Source organism: Lutra lutra, chromosome 9, assembly GCF_902655055.1.
Source record: "Lutra lutra chromosome 9, mLutLut1.2, whole genome shotgun sequence".
Lineage (NCBI taxonomy): Eukaryota > Metazoa > Chordata > Mammalia > Carnivora > Mustelidae > Lutra > Lutra lutra.
The window spans coordinates 98,155,433-98,173,543 of record NC_062286.1 but is presented as its reverse complement, the minus strand read 5'-3'; the positions used below and the strand labels follow the sequence as shown (position 1 = coordinate 98,173,543).

The following is an 18,111-nucleotide window of genomic DNA, read 5'->3' as shown; positions in this document are numbered from 1 at the left end:
ATCTGTCCATTCTGCTTATGTCCTGTCTATGAAAACCATCCTTGTTTGCTACAGAGAGTACGGTAAAATGTCTGCAGATTAATAGGTCCCCCTCAGCCTGGATAACCTTACTGGGACTGGGTGTAGAAATTCATTTGCTATTTGTGCTGTGAGACTTTATGCATGTAGGAGGTGGTGTAGGGGATTACTTTAACTCTGGCTACTGTTACCACATGACTGGTTAAGAGTGCAGGTACAAGCAGGTTTTTACCCAGTTTAATAGTGTCTGACCGAGAGCAGTGACTCTTGGATGGGGACTGCAGAGTGCTAGCCTCCTGAGCCAGCCTAAGAGCAGGTGCTGTTTATCTAGTCTGGTGTGTAGAAGAAACTAGTTTATCTCGTGCATAGAATAAGCTGGCTGGACAACACGGTCAGAAAGGGTCATGTTTCAGAATGTTGACGTTTGAGCATTTACATATAAAATCATTCTTGTTTTGATGCTTATATGCTTAGTACTTGAATCAGACTGGCTCCATCCAGATGCATATATCTTTGCCTGATTTTTCATTCTGGGTAGAAGTTGATGGTTAGACAGGTCCACATACCTTTTATGATGATCTTCAGGTTAAATGTCCTTTGGAATCAGAAGTTTTCAGAGTTTTAGAATGGCAGTGTGTGTTGTGTTGATGTTCAGCAAACATTAACCAAAGTGGATATCTTTATGTTACACCCCAGAGGACTGGATAACACTCTGTAACCAAGAGGATTCTTATTTCTGTAGCCTAAGGATGAATATTCAGTGCCGGTGGGATAACTAACGCCATAATAACCTCAGCTTAGTTGGGTGTTGTCACCTTAGGTGTTCAGATTCAGGTCAGGTCCTGTCCACTAGGAAATTCCACACAAAAATTTTAGTTTTCATAGCTTCTTGAGTTTTGAAATAGCCAATAATTGATGGTGGATTAACAATTCTACACATTTTCTTGACCTCACTCTTTTCCATTCTTCCCATTTTATTCAGATTTGTTAAAATGGCTACCATATGTCATTAAGGTCTTGACCAAGTTTGTTATAGAAACTAAGAAACTATAAGGAAACACCAGATTTCAAAGGGAAAGGATTGTGCCTTAAATATTTCCATGGCATCGGTATCTTCTCGGCTTCTGCGAAACCTCTTGAGGCTAGCACAGGAAGCTTTTCACTAGTCAGCTCCAGACTTTCTGGGTATCTAATGTTCCTTATGTTAGATGTTTTATATTCCAGCTATCTAATATTTCTGATCTAATATGAAGAACACTACTGTATAAACTTCTTAATTAAATGTTCCTGTGGCTGATAGTGGCCAAGGTGCTCTGGAATACTGGGTTAGAACCTTGAAGCTGGGTTGACACACCACTGATTCGGTATGCTTCCTGGCCCACACTACAAATAATGTCCCTCAATATAGAAACCTAAAATAAAAGCAATTCCTATATTCTGCAAGTCTTAAAAGTTGTCAGACCTACTGGATAGCCAGGTTCTATACAGACACAGAAGAAGTTAATTTGAAACATCAACTGCCACAGTGAAGTCAATTTCTTATCCTGCTGTCTTGTTTTGTCAGTAACAAAGAGAGAGGTTCTGTTTCTCTCTAAACTCTTTTTAGAGGGAGAAAATAGTCTATAAGTTTCTCTGTGCTTAAGGATTTTAAGGTTGGCTACTTGCTATATATTTTTTTTTTTTAAAGATTTTATTTATTTATTTGACAGAGAGAGATCACAAGCAGGCAGAGAGGCAGGTAGAGAGAGAGGAGGAAGCAGGCTCCCTGCCGAGCAGAGAGCCCGATGCGGGCCTCGATCCCAGGACCCTGAGATCATGACCTGAGCCGAAGGCAGCGGCTTAACCCACTGAGCCACCCAGGCGCCCTGGCTACTTGCTATATTTAAACCTTTGAATGAGGAAGGCTGTTTGGAGTCGTAGTGTTGTAATGTGAACTGAACACCCTTCATGATTCCAGGCATCTAGACATACTGCTTCAAGTGAGGTTTAGAGAGTAAGACGATGAGGGAAACAGCTGGCAGACACTCACCAACTGTGATGTCTGCCAACGTGCTACTCAACTGTTCATAAATTCCCGCGACTAATTATGAATGGGGAGATTTTCCGAAAGTCAATTTTAGGCCAGTACATCATGGGGGGCAAGAATGGGCACTTGAAGTCTTATCTCTGTAATAATGAGAGTTGCCAGGATGTGAAGAGATGATAGGAGTGGCACATCAGTCAACCAAGGCTGTCTGGTGCAGGGGCAGGCTATGGCCCCCTTTCATGTGCCCATGCTTCATCAGTGCAGGATTCAAGTTCTCTGTGTTTGTTTGAAGAGGATTTACTGCTTCTGAGCCTCTAGGAAGCAGAGGTCCTGTCCCATTCAGGGAACAGTGCTGTGCCTGCAATGTAATAAATGTTTGCTGGGGTGAAAGGATTTATTTTGTACCAGAGATGTCTTATATCAAAAATCCTCTAAATAAATAGCCTTTGGGTTGAAAAGGTTGGGCTCAAATGGAAAATACACACAGTACCTCATATGGAGTTTTTTATAGTAGTCATTATTAATCTAGTTTGCTCCACCAGGTTCTTATACATAATAGAGAAACCAGTCCATAATTAAACTGCAGATTTGTTTATGACTTTTTAAGATTATCGCTTGCTTTATATGTTGGGCTGCCCATTGGCCTGACAGTGCTTGGGATGTGAACACAGCTTCTTAGCAGGCTTTTCTCAAAGTTTCTGCAGCTCACTGGGCTCTAACTACTCTTGGAACCCTGAGCCTGACAGCCCTTCTTGGGTCGCTCATAGTGAGGACACAGCACAAGCCCGTGTTCCTGAGGGAGCAGGGACTCCTGTGAACTTTAAAGTAAGGGTCCCTCAGCGATGCATCACAGTCAGGCTGAAATATAGGGCTCCTGCCTGCCTTGGTGTCCACCAGGTAGTATACCTGTAATGCCCCTTTGGCCCACTAGGTGTCTTCCCAGGGTCCTCTCTGGGGTGTTTTCAAAATCAATACCCTGCATTTCTTGCCCTCCTTCCCACTTTGTCTGCGACCCTCTGAGAATCCTCTTACTGGGCTAAGCAACAGCCCTAGAGCCCCAGGCTCTTGGTTTCACCTCCTTGGTTCTTTGAAACCTGGCTTTTCTCCCATGCTTCTTTGTCTCCTCCAGGCCTGTGGAAGTGAGATCATGGTCTTTCTTTTCTCTAAGGCCCATTCCAGACCTCATCTACCACCCTCTCTGTGGAAACCCCCTCCCCTGACTAACTCTTGTCTGTCCTCATTACTGCCATGCCTTCTGATCTGCTTACTTGCCTTATTTATTTATTTATTTTTTAATGGCTTAGCTGTTTCCGAGTCCTTTCCCTTCTTGCCAATTACCCATCAGCTCCTTGACCCCTCATCCTCCATATTTTCCTGACTTCATCTTCTGCACCCTTGTCACCATACAGACCTTTATCTGAACACAACCTCTGTCCTCATGATTTTTCACTTAGTCACTTCCAGACCACCTGCTCCGTGTTTTTCTTTTTTAAAAAGCATCTCCTTTTGGGGAGTATAACTGACATACAATAATTGATATGTGTAGATAATGTTCATTGTAAGAAGTTTTGACATAGGTGTCTACCTGTGAAATCATTATGACAATCAAGGTAATGAACATAACCATCATTCCCATTGGTTTTCTTATGCCCTTTTTCCACCCCCTGCCCAGTCCCTGGGTCACCACTGATCTGCTTTTTTAAAAAAAATTTTTTATTTTTTCAGCGTAACAGTATTCATTATTTTTGCACCACACCCAGTGCTCCATGCAATCCATGCCCTCTCTAATACCCACCACCTGGATCCCCCAACCTCCCACCCCCTGCCCCTTCAAAACCCTCAGATTGTTTTTCAGAGTCCATAGTCTCTCATGGTTCACTTCCCCTTCCAATTTCCCTCAACTCCCTTCTCCTCTCCATCTCCCCATGTCCTCCATGCTATTTGATATGCTCCACAAATAAGTGAAACCATATGATAATTGACTCTCTCTGCTTGACTTATTTCACTCAGCATAATCTCTTCCAGTCCCGTCCATGTTGCTACAAAAGTTGGTTATTCATCCTTTCTGATGGAGGCATAATACTCCATAGTGTATATGGGCCACATCTTCCTTATCCATTCGTCTGTTGAAGGGCATCTTGGTTCTTTCCACAGTTTGGTGACCGTGGCCACTGCTGCTATAAACATTGGGGTACAGATGGCCCTTCTTTTCACTACATCTGTATCTTTGGGGTAAATACCCAGTAGTGCAATGGCAGGGTCATAGGGAAGCTCTATTTTTAATTTCTTGAGGAATCTCCACACTGTTCTCCAAAGTGGCTGCACCAACTTTCATTCCCACCAACAGTGTATGAGGGTTCCCCTTTCTCCACATCCTCCCCAACACATGTTGTAAAAACAGACACATAGACCAGTGGAACAGAGTAGAGAGCCCAGATATGGACCCTCAACTCTATGGTCAATTAATCTTCGACAAAACAGGAAAAAATATACAGTGGAAAAAAGACAGTCTCTTCAATAAATGGTGCTGGGAAAACTGGACAGCTATATGCAGAAGGATGAAACTTGACCATTCTCTTACACCGTACACAAAGATAAACTCAAAATGGATAAAAGATCTCAACGTGAGACAGGAATCCATCAGAATCCTAGAGGAGAACATAGGCAGTAACCTCTTCGATATCAGCCACAGCAACTTCTTTCAAGATATGTCTCCAAAGGCAAAGGAAAGAAAAGCTAAGATGAACTTTTGGGACTTCATCAAGGTCAAAAGCTTCTGCACAGCAAAGGAAACAGTCAACAAAACAAAGAGGCAACCCACAGAATGGGAGAAGATATTTGCAAATGACAGTACAGACAAAAGGTTGATATCCAGGATCTATAAAGAACTCCTGAAACTCAACACACACAAAACAGACAATGATATAAAAAAATGGGCAGAAGATATGAACAGACACTTCTCCAATGAAGACATACACATGGCTATCAGACACATGAAAAAATGTTCATCATCACTAGCCATCAGGGAGATTCAAATTAAAACCACATTGAGATACCACCTTACACCAGTTAGAATGGCCAAAATTAGCAAGACAGGAAACTGATCTGCTTTTTGTCATTTAGAGTAGTTCGATTTTCTAGAATCTTACAGAATTAGAAGAGTATACACTGCATGATCTTTGTTTGGCTTCTTCCATGCTATTTAATTATTTTGAGATTCTTCTTTGTTGGCGCATCTATTAATAGTTCATTTCTGAGTAGTATAGCATTCCATCGTGTAGATACACCATAGTTTGTCTATCCAGTCAGCTGTTGATGGGCATTTGGGTTGCTTCTAGTATTTGGCTATAAACAAAGCTACTGTAAACATTTGTGTACAAGTCTTCATATGTGAATGTGCTTTCCTGTCTCTTGAGAATGGAACCGCTGAATCGTGTAAAGTTCTATGTTTAACAGCCAGACTGCTTCCCGTAATGGTTGACATTCTCACCAGCAGTATGACAGTTGTAGTTACTTTACATTCTCATGGACACTTGGTATGATCAGTCTTTTCATTTCAGTGGTACTGGTATCTTATTGTGGTTTTAATTTGCATTTCACTCATGACTAATGATCTTGTACATCTTTCATGTGCTATTTGCCATCTGTATGTCTTTGGCAGTTTGTATGTTTGAATCGATTGACCATATATTTAATTAGGTTGTTTGTCTTCTTAATATTGAATTTTCAAAGTTCTTTGTATATTCTAGATTTAAGTGCTTTATTAGCTATGCAAATTGGAAATATTTTCTCCCCATCTCTGACTCATCTTTTCATTCCCTTAATTGTGTCCTTCAAAAAGGAAAAGTTTCTAGTTTTTATAGAGTCCAGTGTATAAATTTTTTTTATTACAGATTGTGCTTTTGGTGTCCTTTAAGGAATCATTGCCTAAGCCAAAAATCACAAAGATCTTCTGTCTTTCTTCTAGAAATTTTATAGTTAATGTTTCACATTTAGGTCATTGATTCTTTCTGAAATTAATTTCAAATTCCTCCAGTGGACTGTTGTTCCTGAGTACTTACCATAGATACTGTAGTGCCAGAATGTTTTGTGTTCCTGCTTGACTGGCAACTTTCAGCACAGCTTGCAAGCCAGTGCAACCCAAAGGCTGTTTCTCTGTGTTCTTGTACCTTTCCTGATGTGGTATACTACCTTTGCTTATTAATTGGTTTGAGGCATGATACAGAGGGAGTTTTTTAAAAATGAAAACCAAGTAAAAATCCTTTTTTATAATATTAAGTTAGATTAGAACGATCTTTGTGAACTAGTGACCTTAAGAAGATAACTAAAAGATTGTTACTTTGTCAAGAGAAATTGTCAAGCATTGCAGATCTCACAATTAAAAATGAGATAAGTAAAGAAGATTTTGAAAATTTTGTTGAATTTGTTCCATTAAAGCCAGAAAAATAAAATTATTATACATTCTGTGTTATAAGCAAAATATTTAAGCTAATAGTGAATTTTAAAACTTTTTGATTGTTTGATATGAAGATATTGTTTTTTCAATATTTTTTCAAAGCTTAAATGTTCTCGAAAAAAATTAACCATTCAAAATCTATTAAAAACATACCTATAGTGGTACACATTCTTCCTTTTACCTTAGGCTCCAGTATGGCTCAGCTAAACACTGGTGATTACTTAAAACTTAAGTAATGTTCACCATGGATTAATTTAACATTAATTTTGCCTTTGAGAAGCCTATCGTATTAAAATATTACTTATTTTAATAGTGAATTTTGGTGCCCCCTTAAATCTTGTGCAGACCCCTCACTCTACTTGTCCTAGACCAAGCTCCTGCCCCCTGTCCTCTAGGAGCTATTCAAGAAAGTGCTGCCCCATCAGTGTCTGGACTCCATCTGGTCCAGGAGGAACAAACCTGGCAAAGAGCAACTGACACCCATAGTCCGGGTCACGTTTGTTCACTTCAACGATATGGCCTACTGTGTCATCACCACCTGCCTTGAAAACCCAAGCATGACAGCCCAGGACAGGCCGTCCTGGGGGTGGAGCACTGGATCAAGGTGGCCAAGATGCTATGGGAGGCCCAGCTGAGTTGTTCTCCTGAGCCTCAGGAACTGCTCTACTGTCTCTATCACTTCTCAGGATTGAAATCCCTGGTCTAAGATCTAGGGTCCATGTAATCCCTAGGCTCTTCCTCCCGGGGGCAGACTGACCTTAACTTCCACTACCCCATGTTGGGAAGCACAGTTCCTACCCGATTCCTGCTTTGGAGTGAGGGAAAATCCTCCCTCTCCCCAGCAGCGTAACTCTTTAGAGCTTACCCTTCCCCTTCTGCAAGTCCCTGGAAACCTACTTCATCAGGAGGGGAGCTGTAAACTGAGGGGGTACTGAAGCTCTAGAGCAGATGGGGCTCCTGCTCTCCCCTTGACAGCTCCTCCTCTTCCCTCCCCCAGGCATGTCAGATCCTGGGGAACTACTCCTCCCTGCATGCCATCCTCTCGGCTCCGCAGTGTCACCATTTACTGCCTGAGGAGGATGTGGGAGAAAGTTTCCAGGTAAGGAGGCTTCTCTCTGTGGAGGGACCCAGCTGGATGAGGAATTACCCATAGGCCTGTCCTTTTCCCCCTCTATCAGCTTGGAACTCCTGGGAGGCAGCTAACTTTGACCAAAGAACCTGAGCCTGGGTCCAGTTCTCTCTCTGCCTCCCTGGGGAATAGGCCTTCATGCCTCCTGCTTTAGAAATCAGTTTTCCTCAATGTCCCACCCTGGGCTGAGCTGAATTCAATATTTTCACGTGTTTACTTGACAGCCACTGAACTCTGTGCTCATGGGAAACCAAAATCCACCAAAACAGAGCTGCTCAATTATTTGCCAAGGCAGGCCCAGGATTAGCCCCATAAGAACTCCTTCCCAAGTCCTACAAAGACCTTAGTGCTTAGAGGACCTCAGAGAAAACCCTTATCCAGGCAGTATGATGCATTAGGGTTCTCCAAGAAAAGGGCCTTGCACTCCCCCTGCCCCATTATTCCTACACTGATTCTACCTTCCTTCCCTCTATTCAGCAAGAGCTTTCAAATTGTAAAGAAAGCTGTGTGCTCAAGACAGCCCACAGAGCAGGAAACTACTTATCAAGGTAGCATGGCAGGTGCAGATCTAGAAGGAGAGGAGGGGTGTGAGGGAACGCAGTCCTGTGTGGATGGAGTAGGGATGGCCTGAAGCATTCCTTGAGGAGGGGAAGCCTGTGGCATGAATGTGCTGACAGCCTGGGCTGAAGATTCTCTTGGGGGTGAGACGAGCTGGTGCTGCCCATCCAGACTCCCTAGGCTAGATTTCCTGTCTCTCTATGTGCATAGCTGGTCCACAAGGGGGCCTGTAAAAACACTGACAGCCCGGGGACAGGCCCCTGCTCAATGACGGGGTTGGGATGGGTTGAGGGCCACAACAGTGATGACAGTCATAGGATCCTGAGTCCTCAGGAGACCATGGGAGGTAGATGGAGTTCTCACTTTTTCAGATGAGAAGACAGGCTCAGGGAGGCCAGGCTACAAGCCCAAGGTCATACATGGACTGAATGTGGTAGCTGAGATTGTTCTAAACAGGCTAACGGCTTGCTTCAGGATAATGGAGCATCAATATCAATGGACTTAGGTCAGATGTCTAGGGTCTGAAGGGCCTGATGTCAAAGACAGTGGGAACAAATGGATGGAGGGTATTCTGCTCTCAAGGAACGTGTCCTTAGCCCTACAGGAGCAGCCCTCTAATAAATTTGCCACCCTGGTGAGGTACCTGCAGAGCACCCAGAAGAGGCTGCCGAAGAAGGGGTGTGTACCTGAGGTACAGGGCCTCCAATGTCAGAGGAGAATGGCTCCTCCCTGAGGGCTGGAAGCCTCCAAATCAGGACAGGTGGGACTTGTGACTCCAGCTCCACCTCCTGTTGCCATATTTCCTACATTTCTTATTTCCAAGTGACCAGGAGGAGGCTCTAGAAAGCTGGGTACAGATTGCATTTATGGACATGGAGCAGCCGGGGGCTCCATACCATGTGATTTTCACCAAGGACGTCCTGGAGGTGATCAGGAGGAGTCTGATGTTCTGGTCTGGTGAGGGGAAAGGGAATTGAAGGGGAACTACTAAGGGTCCTTGCTGACCCCCATGTGGGAAGCAGGGATGGGCCAGGAGGCTGAAGCCTTTTCAGGGGAGGGTCCCTGTGGCACCAGAGTGCAGGGACTCATTGAACCCTGCCCCTCATGACACTGGGTGTCATCCCCTACCTTTGCACTTTCCTCACTGAACTGGTGACATGGGATACTGCAATGGAGGACTATCTGGAGGTAGAGGAGCCTGAGCATTGTGGAGCAGGGACCAGAGTCCTGAGGTTCGGGAGCAGAGAGCCTCCATACTGAGCCCTGAGCTCTCCGTACTTGGCAAATCGCCTGTCACAACAGCTTCACAGCTAACCCTGTGAGCAGGGTTCTCTTGCCCATCTCAGTGCTGAGTGAAGGGAGGCTGCACTTAGACTTGTGCCCAAGACTGGTGAAGAAACAGAGCTTCCTGAAGGCAAATCTGCTGAGGTCTGTCTGAATGGTCTGAGGCTCTCCCTTGGAGCTTGCTTGTGGGAGGAGAATGAAGTGAGGACCCTGCATATCAGCAGCACTTGAGTAGCCCAGCAGCCCCTGCCTGCCTGAAGCTTCAGCTGCCCCCTTCTGTCATCACAAGGGTTGTGCTGCAGGGTCCTGACCTGGAGCTTGTTCATCTTCCCCACATCCTCCTTTCTCTGGAAACCAGGGCCTTGCCTAGACCCCAGTCCCGTTGTCTGCGTCTGAGTGGGCCCCTCCTGTGTCCTGGCCTAAGTGCAGCCTAGGAAGGGGTGGCTGTAAGGTGCTAGGACTAACTAGGGGACTCTTTCTGAGGGACTTTGGTTGTCTCCTTTCCAGGGGAATGAGATCAACCACCAAAAAAAGAATAAGGTGAGCATATGTGGCACTTCCTGTAGGGAAGGGGAGGCAGCGGAATCAGAGATGTTCCTGGGAAGAACATTCCTTGGCTCTACCCTTTCCATCTCACATTTACTGGTATTGGTTGCTAAGCAAGAAGTACAAGATCCATCTAGTTAGTCAGTAGGGATAAAGGAAAGGCATCAAGAAGAATTTCATGGTGGAGGACCTATTTCTACTTGCCTCTGAGAAGAGGTTGGGACTGGATGAATTTGCATGTAGGAGGGTGGCCATCTGTGCCAAGACCTGGGATGGGTCCCCTGTCCCACTGCTCAGCCCTCACCTGGCCCTGTAACTTCCCCACCCAGACTCGGTGCACATCCTGTGCCTCTCTCCCAGCTCAGGAATACTGAGACATCAGGGACATCATGCCACTTCAGGTGGCTGCAGAGAATTACACCCTATAGCCCAAGGATCCATTTAGGGCCTGGTTCCATCTGTGAAGCAGCTCAGCGAGGATGACAGGTGAAGAGGAGCTGGGTGAGGGTTGGGGTGGATTCTTCTTGCTAGCCCCTCTACGGATCCTTTGTCTATGGCTCCCTGGGTAGCCTCAGGCCTTGTTGCTGGGGTGCCAGATTCCAGATGTGGGTAAACCCAGGAAGGGACTCCTGAAGTGAAGTTATTGGTCAACTCACAGGTGTCCCTCTGTCCTTAACTACATCGTGTCCTGCCAGCTGAAGTCCCGGTCCTAGCTGTCCAGCAGAACTCCAGCACCAGGAGAACTGGCCATAGCCACCATCAGGGCTGAGCCTGTGTCACCCATGTTAATGCCAGGATTCCCCCTTGACAGCTAGAGTATGTGTGGTGTGTGCACCACATCTGCTCAACACCTCTTCCTCCCACCTATTTGCTTATTTGAGGAGACAATAGTTAATATTATTACATAGTTTTTCATAGGTTAAAATAGTATTATATTAAAGCCCTTTTTCTTAACTCTTCTAGCTCAGGAGTGTGGCTTGGTTCTTTTCTTTTACTTCCTACAGTAATGGAGAAGATGCACAGACTGTCCTATTCATTCCTGAGCTAAGAAATCTGGGTCATCAGCTATGTGGAAGGAAGGAGAAGAGCCAGCCCTCCTCACTAGCTACCGGTGGTACCCCCAAATCCCCTTTCCCAGAGGACAGGTTCATTTCAGTATAAGGAATTTGGGCAAACAGCAGAGACAGCCCTCAGGACTCCTGAGATGGAGAGGTTACAGTTACTTTCCCAGGAACAGCAGCAACAAGCACTGAACCTGTGAGGCTTTATCAGTTCTTTACACTCCCCAGAACTATGTCCTCCCCAGGAGAGGAGCTGCCTTTCTCTACTCTAAAGTAAGGAGAACTATGCCTTGCTTCCTTTGTGACATGGGGTTTTTGTTTGTGTGTTGGGGTTTATGTTTGTTGGGACTCCGTATTTAAAGGTGACCATTTCCTAGTTCAGTCTCTGGAATTGCATCGGCACTAAATGGGGAAGAACATGTAAAGAGATCCAATCCTGCCTGTGGAAGGGACAAAGCCAGAGGATGATAACTTATAAATGGAAGAAGGGCAGTCAGAACTTTCCATTCTAGGCTCTCTAGGTTCACCCTTTACCAGGACAGGAATCCTCCTGGGATCTTTGTTCATGATCTCTGGATTCCTTTCCCCACTTGTTTTTGGTGTTGGGGGAAATATGGGGAGATGTATCTTGAAAGTCACAGCTGGGCCTGGTTCCATTCATATCTATGCTGAACTAGGATCTAGGATTTCCAGCATTCCTGCATTTCCTTAAGCAGTCCTTTGGAAGGCAGCAGTGCCTCCAGGCTCCAGCCTCTTGGTAAGATCCATGGTAGCCACTGTACCCTTGCTGGGGCCTGATGGAGCAGGGATTCATTCCCTTTTGCCAGGATAATTGTCCATATCCTTGCTCAGAGAATCCCCACACTCTCCTTGCTGGCCAAGGGGACCATCAGGTCCATGTTGTTCTGAAGTCTATGGTCTCAACACTCACCTGTTTACACACTCAGTCTCAGTTGACACAGTTCCACTGACTTGTCTGAAATGGGGAACTCATGTGACCCCGTAGACCTAGGGGCAGATTGAAAGTGAGCAGATGAGAAGCATTTATCATGCAAATGGATGCCAAAACAAAGCAAGGATAACTTCTACCAGACAAAACAGACTGCTAAAAAAAAAAAAAAAGAGTGTAGTAAGACTCAAAGAAGGACACTACATCATAATAATGGATACCATGCAATAAGATAGAACTATTTTAAATGTTTAGGTCCCTAACATAGGAGCACCCAAATGCACATAACAGTTAATAACAAATTTAAAGGAACTCTTTTACAGTGATACCATATAGTGCGGGACTGAAACACCCCACTTCTATTCATGGAGACATGATCTAAATGGAAAATCAACAAGGAATCAATGGCTTTGAGTGATGCACAGGTTTGAATAGATAGAGGCAGAACATGCCACCCTAAAACAGCAAAATACTCACTCTTTTCAAGTGCACATGGAACATTCTCCAGAACAGATCACAGGTTAGGCCACAAAACAAGTACCAACAAATTAAAAAAGACAGATATCATGCTATGCATCTTTTTATGACCATGATGCTTTGGAAGTAGAAATCAACCCCAAGAAAAAATCTGGAAAGACCATCAATCCACGGAGCTTAAAGAACATGCTACCAAACAACAACTGGGTCAACCAGGAATTCAAAGAGGATATCCAAAATTACGTGGAAGCAAAATGACAAGCCAAGGGTCCCACAACTTGGAGATACAGCCATAGTGAATCTAAGAGGACAGCTTTCAGCAATACAAGAAAAATCCCCAATAACATAAGCTGACACAAAGGGATCTAGCAAGAGAACAATGTAGAGGTCCAGAGCAGTCTCTCAGCCTTGGCAAGTTGGAGCTCCCGCTGTTGTGCCCATGCTTAGCTTCTTCTATGCTCTAAGTCCCAGCCTGGAGAGTGTTCTTTCCTTTCTTCCAGGATAGTTCCCACTGGGGCCACTGGGGAATCAACCCTGCAGGGGATCCTACAATGACAGCAATGGCCAAAAAGGCCCAGGATGGAACCATTGATATCAAGGTGGCTGATTAGCTTTCTCTTTGTGGAACATTCCACAGTGGTTTTTTGGGCAGACCCTCTCAGGCTGTGATCCTCTGAGTATCAGGTAAAAATGCAGATTCTGACAGTAAGCCTGGGAGGGACCTGAGAGTCAGCACTTCTAACATGCTCTCAGCTGATGCCAAGGCCCCTTGTCCACAGACCCCATGGAGAAAGAAGGTGTCAGTGGACCAGTAGATAAAAGTTCATCTGATTTGCCACTCTAAAGAGATTTATCAGCAACAGTTTGGCAGCGACAAAGATGTGTTTTGATTGTCAGGAAGATAAACAGGGCAGGGCTTTGTCCACACCTGCAGTCCTCTCCTCCTGTTCCCTTCTGTAGTATAAGGGTGGGGGTGGGTTGGGGGCAGAAACTCAGTTTGTTGAGTTCAAGCTAAATCCGGACCTTGAGTTCCTTACTGCTATTAGCCTGGCCACTTACTAGGATGCTTCCTCTGTGGCCTCTATGTAAGACAGTTCTAAACACTGGTGCTTGCTTTCCCAGTCCAGGGATATTGGAGAGAAAGGGAGGGAACAAAAGACACTAACAGGAAAGTCACAATGTTTGGTCAGGAATGCTTAAAGGAGTTAAAGACCATCTCTTGGACTTTATTCACTAGTTGCTACTAGCAAACACTTAGTGGATAGGCAGGCAGGTATATAGCAAGGATGGCTATCTCTGGGAGCTGCTGGGGATTGCACCTGGTAATCTATTCACCACAATTCACCCAGACCAAGAAATTGAGGTAAGACTTAAAGTTAGTGTATGTTACGTTAATATATGATTTGATTCATGTGCGGCATTGAAACAGAAAGAAAGAAGAAAGAAAAAAAAGATAATTAAAAAAAAAACAGCCTCGGGGGAGGAGTCAAGATGGCGGAGAAGTAGCAGGCTAAGACTACTTCGGGTAGCGGGAGATCAGCTAAATAGCTTATCTAAAGATTGCAAACACCTACAAATCCAACGGGAGATTGAAGAGAAGAAGAACAGCAATTCTAGAAACAGAAAATCAACCACTTTCTGCAAGGTAGGACTGGCGGAGAAGTGAATCCAAAGCGACGGGAAGATAGACCGCGGGGGGAGGGGCCGGCTCCCGGCGAGCGGCGGAGCAACGGAGCAAAATCAGGACTTTTAAAAGTCTGTTCCGCGGAGGGACATCGCTCCAGAGGCTTAACTGGGGTGAAGCCCAGGCGGGGTAAGCGCGGCCTCAGGTCCCGCAGGGTCGCAGAAGGATCGGGGGTGTCTCAGTGTCGCAGAGCTTACCGGTATTAGAACGGGGAAGCCGGCTGCAGAGACAGAGCCGAGGAGTGACTCTCAGTTCCGGGTTGCCGTGAACCGGTCGCAGGCTCGGTCAGCTCGGAGCGCAGCCGTAGGCCAGGGTGACGGTAGTCATTTGGCACTGTTCTCTGAGGGCGCACTGAGGAGTGGGGCCCCGGGCTCTCGGCTCCTCCGGGCCGGAGACCAGGAGGCCGCCATCTTTATTCCCGTCCTCCGGACTCTACGGAAAGCGCTCAGGGAACAAAAGCTCCCCAAAGCGAACCCGAGCGGATGACTCAGCGCGACCCCGGGTAAGGGCGGTGCAACTCCGCCTGGGGCAAAGACGCTTGAGAATCACTACAACGGGCCCCTCCCCCAGAAGATCTACGGGAAACCCAGCCAGGACCAAGTTCACCTACCAAGGAGAACGGCGGAATTCCAGAGGAGAAGAAAGCAAAGCACGGAACTCATGGCTTTCTCCCCATGATTTTTTAGCCTTGCAGTTAATTTAATTTTTTTTTCTTTTTCAATTTTTTTTTTTCTTTTTCTCTTCTTCTGCTAAATTTTTTTTAACTTTTACCGTTTTCTTTTTTTAACGTTTTTTAAATAGTTTATCTAATATATATATATTTTTTCTTTTTATATTTTTTCTTTATCGGCTTTCTTTTTTTTAATAGTTTTTTTTTCTTTCTTTCTGAACCCCTTTTTATCCCCTTTCTCCCCCCTCACAATTCAGGATCTCTTCTGATTTGGCTAAAGCATATTTTCCTGGGGTTGTTGCCACCCTTTTAGTATTTTACTTGCTCCTTCATAAACTCTTATCTGGACAAAATGACAAGGCGGAAAAATTCACAACAAAAAAAAGAACAAGAGGCCACACCAAAGGCTAGGGACCTAATCAATACAGACATTGGTAATATGTCAGATATAGAGTTCAGAATGATGATTCTCAAGGTTCTAGCCGGGCTTGAAAAAGGCATGGAAGATATTAAAGCAACCCTCTCGGGAGATATAAAAGCCCTCTCTGGAGAAATAAAAGAACTAAAATCTAACCAAGTTGAAATCAAAAAAGCTATTAATGAGGTGCAATCAAAAATGGAGGCTCTCACTGCTAGGATAAATGAGGCAGAAGAAAGAATTAGCGATATAGAAGACCAAATGACAGAGAATAAAGAAGCTGAGCAAAAGAGGGACAAACAGCTACTGGACCACGAGGGGAGAATTCGAGAGATAAGTGACACCATAAGACGAAACAACATTAGAATAATTGGGATTCCAGAAGAAGAGGAAACAGAGAGGGGAGCAGAAGGTATATTGGAGAGAATTATTGGAGAGAATTTCCCCAATACGGCAAAGGGAACAAGCATCAAAATCCAGGAGGTTCAGAGAACCCCCCTCAAAATCAATAAGAATAGGTCTACACCCCGTCACCTAATAGTAAAATTGACAAGTCTTAGTGACAAAGAAAAGATCCTGAAAGCAGCCCGGGAAAAGAAGTCTGTAACGTACAATGGTAAAAATATTAGATTGGCAGCAGACTTATCCACAGAGACCTGGCAGGCCAGAAAGAGCTGGCATGATATATTCAGAGTACTAAATGAGAAAAACATGCAGCCAAGAATACTATATCCAGCTAGGCTATCATTGAAAATAGAAGGAGAGATTAAAAGCTTCCAGGACAAACAAAAACTGAAAGAATTTGCAAATACCAAACCAGCTCTACAGGAAATATTGAAAGGGGTCCTCTAAGCAAAGAGAGACCCTCAAAGTAGTAGATCAGAAAGAAACAGAGACAATATACAATAACAGTAACCTTACAGGCAATACAATGGCACTAAATTCATATCTCTCAATACTTACCCTGAATGTTAATGGGCTAAATGCCCCAATCAAAAGACACAGGGTATCAGAATGGATAAAAAAACAAAAACCATCTATATGTTGCCTACAAGAAACTCATCTTACACCCGAAGACACCTCCAGGTTTAAAGTGAGGGGGTGGAAAAGAATTTACCATGCTAATGGACATCAGAAGAAAGCAGGAGTGGCAATCCTTATATCAGATCAATTAGATTTTAAGCCAAAGATTATAATAAGAGATGAGGAAGGACACTATATCATACTCAAAGGAACTGTCCAACAAGAAGATCTAACAATTTTAAATATCTATGCCCCTAACGTGGGAGCAGCCAACTATATAAACCAATTAATAACAAAATCAAAGAAACACATCGACAAGAATACAATAATAGTAGGGGATTTTAACACTCCCCTCACTGAAATGGACAGATCATCCAAGCAAAAGATCAACAAGGAAATCAAGGCCTTAAATGACACACTGGACCAGATGGACATCACAGATATATTCAGAACATTTCATCCCAAAGCAACAGAATACACATTCTTCTCTAGTGCACATGGAACATTCTCCAGAATAGATCACATTCTTGGTCCTAAATCAAGTCTCAACCGGTATCAAAAGATTGGGATCATTCCCTGCATATTTTCAGACCACAATGCTCTAAAGCTAGAACTCAATAACAAGAGGAAATTTGGAAAGAACCCAAATACATGGAGACTAAACAGCATCCTTCTAAAGAATGAATGGGTCAACCAGGAAATCAAAGAAGAATTGAAAAAATTTATGGAAACAAATGATAATGAAAACACAACGGTTCAGAATCTGTGGGACACAACAAAGGCAGTCCTGAGAGGAAAATATATAGCGGTACAAGCCTTTCTCAAGAAACAAGAAAGGTCTCAGGTACACAACCTAACCCTACACCTAAAGGAGCTGGAGAAAGAACAAGAAAGAAACCCTAAACCCAGCAGGAGAAGAGAAATCATAAAGATCAGAACAGAAATCAATGAAATAGAAACCAAAAAAACAATAGAACAAATCAACGAAACTAGGAGCTGGTTCTTTGAAAGAATTAATAAGATTGATAAACCCCTGGCCAGACTTATCAAAAAGAAAAGAGAGAGGACCCAAATAAATAAAATCATGAATGAAAGAGGAGAGATCACAACGAACACCAAAGAAATACAGACAATTATAAGAACATACTATGAGCAACTCTACGCCAACAAATTTGACAATCTGGAAGAAATGGATGCATTCCTAGAGACATATAAACTACCACAACTAAACCAGGAAGAAATAGAAAGCCTGAACAGACCCATAACCAGTAAGGAGATTGAAACAGTCATCAAAAATCTCCAAACAAACAAAAGCCCAGGGCCAGATGGCTTCCCGGGGGAATTCTACCAAACATTTAAAGAAGAACTAATTCCTATTCTCCTGAAACTGTTCCAAAAAATAGCAATAGAAGGAAAACTTCCAAACTCATTTTATGAGGCCAGCATCACCTTGATCCCAAAACCAGACAAGGATCCCAACAAAAAAGAGAACTACAGACCAATATCCTTGATGAACACAGATGCAAAAATTCTCGCCAAAATACTAGCCAATAGGATTCAACAGTACGTTAAAAGGATTATTCACCACGACCAAGTGGGATTTATTCCAGGGCTGCAAGGCTGGTTCAACATCCGCAAATCAATCAATGTGATACAACACATTAATAAAGAAAGAACAAGAACCATATGATACTCTCCATAGATGCTGAAAAAGCATTTGACAAAGTACAGCATCCCTTCCTGATCAAAACTCTTCAAAGTGTAGGGATAGACGGCACATACCTCAATATTATCAAAGCCATCTATGAAAAA

General features: G+C 44.0%; 1 pseudogene; it reads left to right on the top strand.

The window, feature by feature from the left end:
* Positions 1-5,517: 5,517 nt before the first annotated feature.
* On the top strand, positions 5,518-10,227 carry LOC125109862 (uncharacterized; annotated as a pseudogene).
* The last annotated feature ends 7,884 nt before the right edge of the window (positions 10,228-18,111 follow it).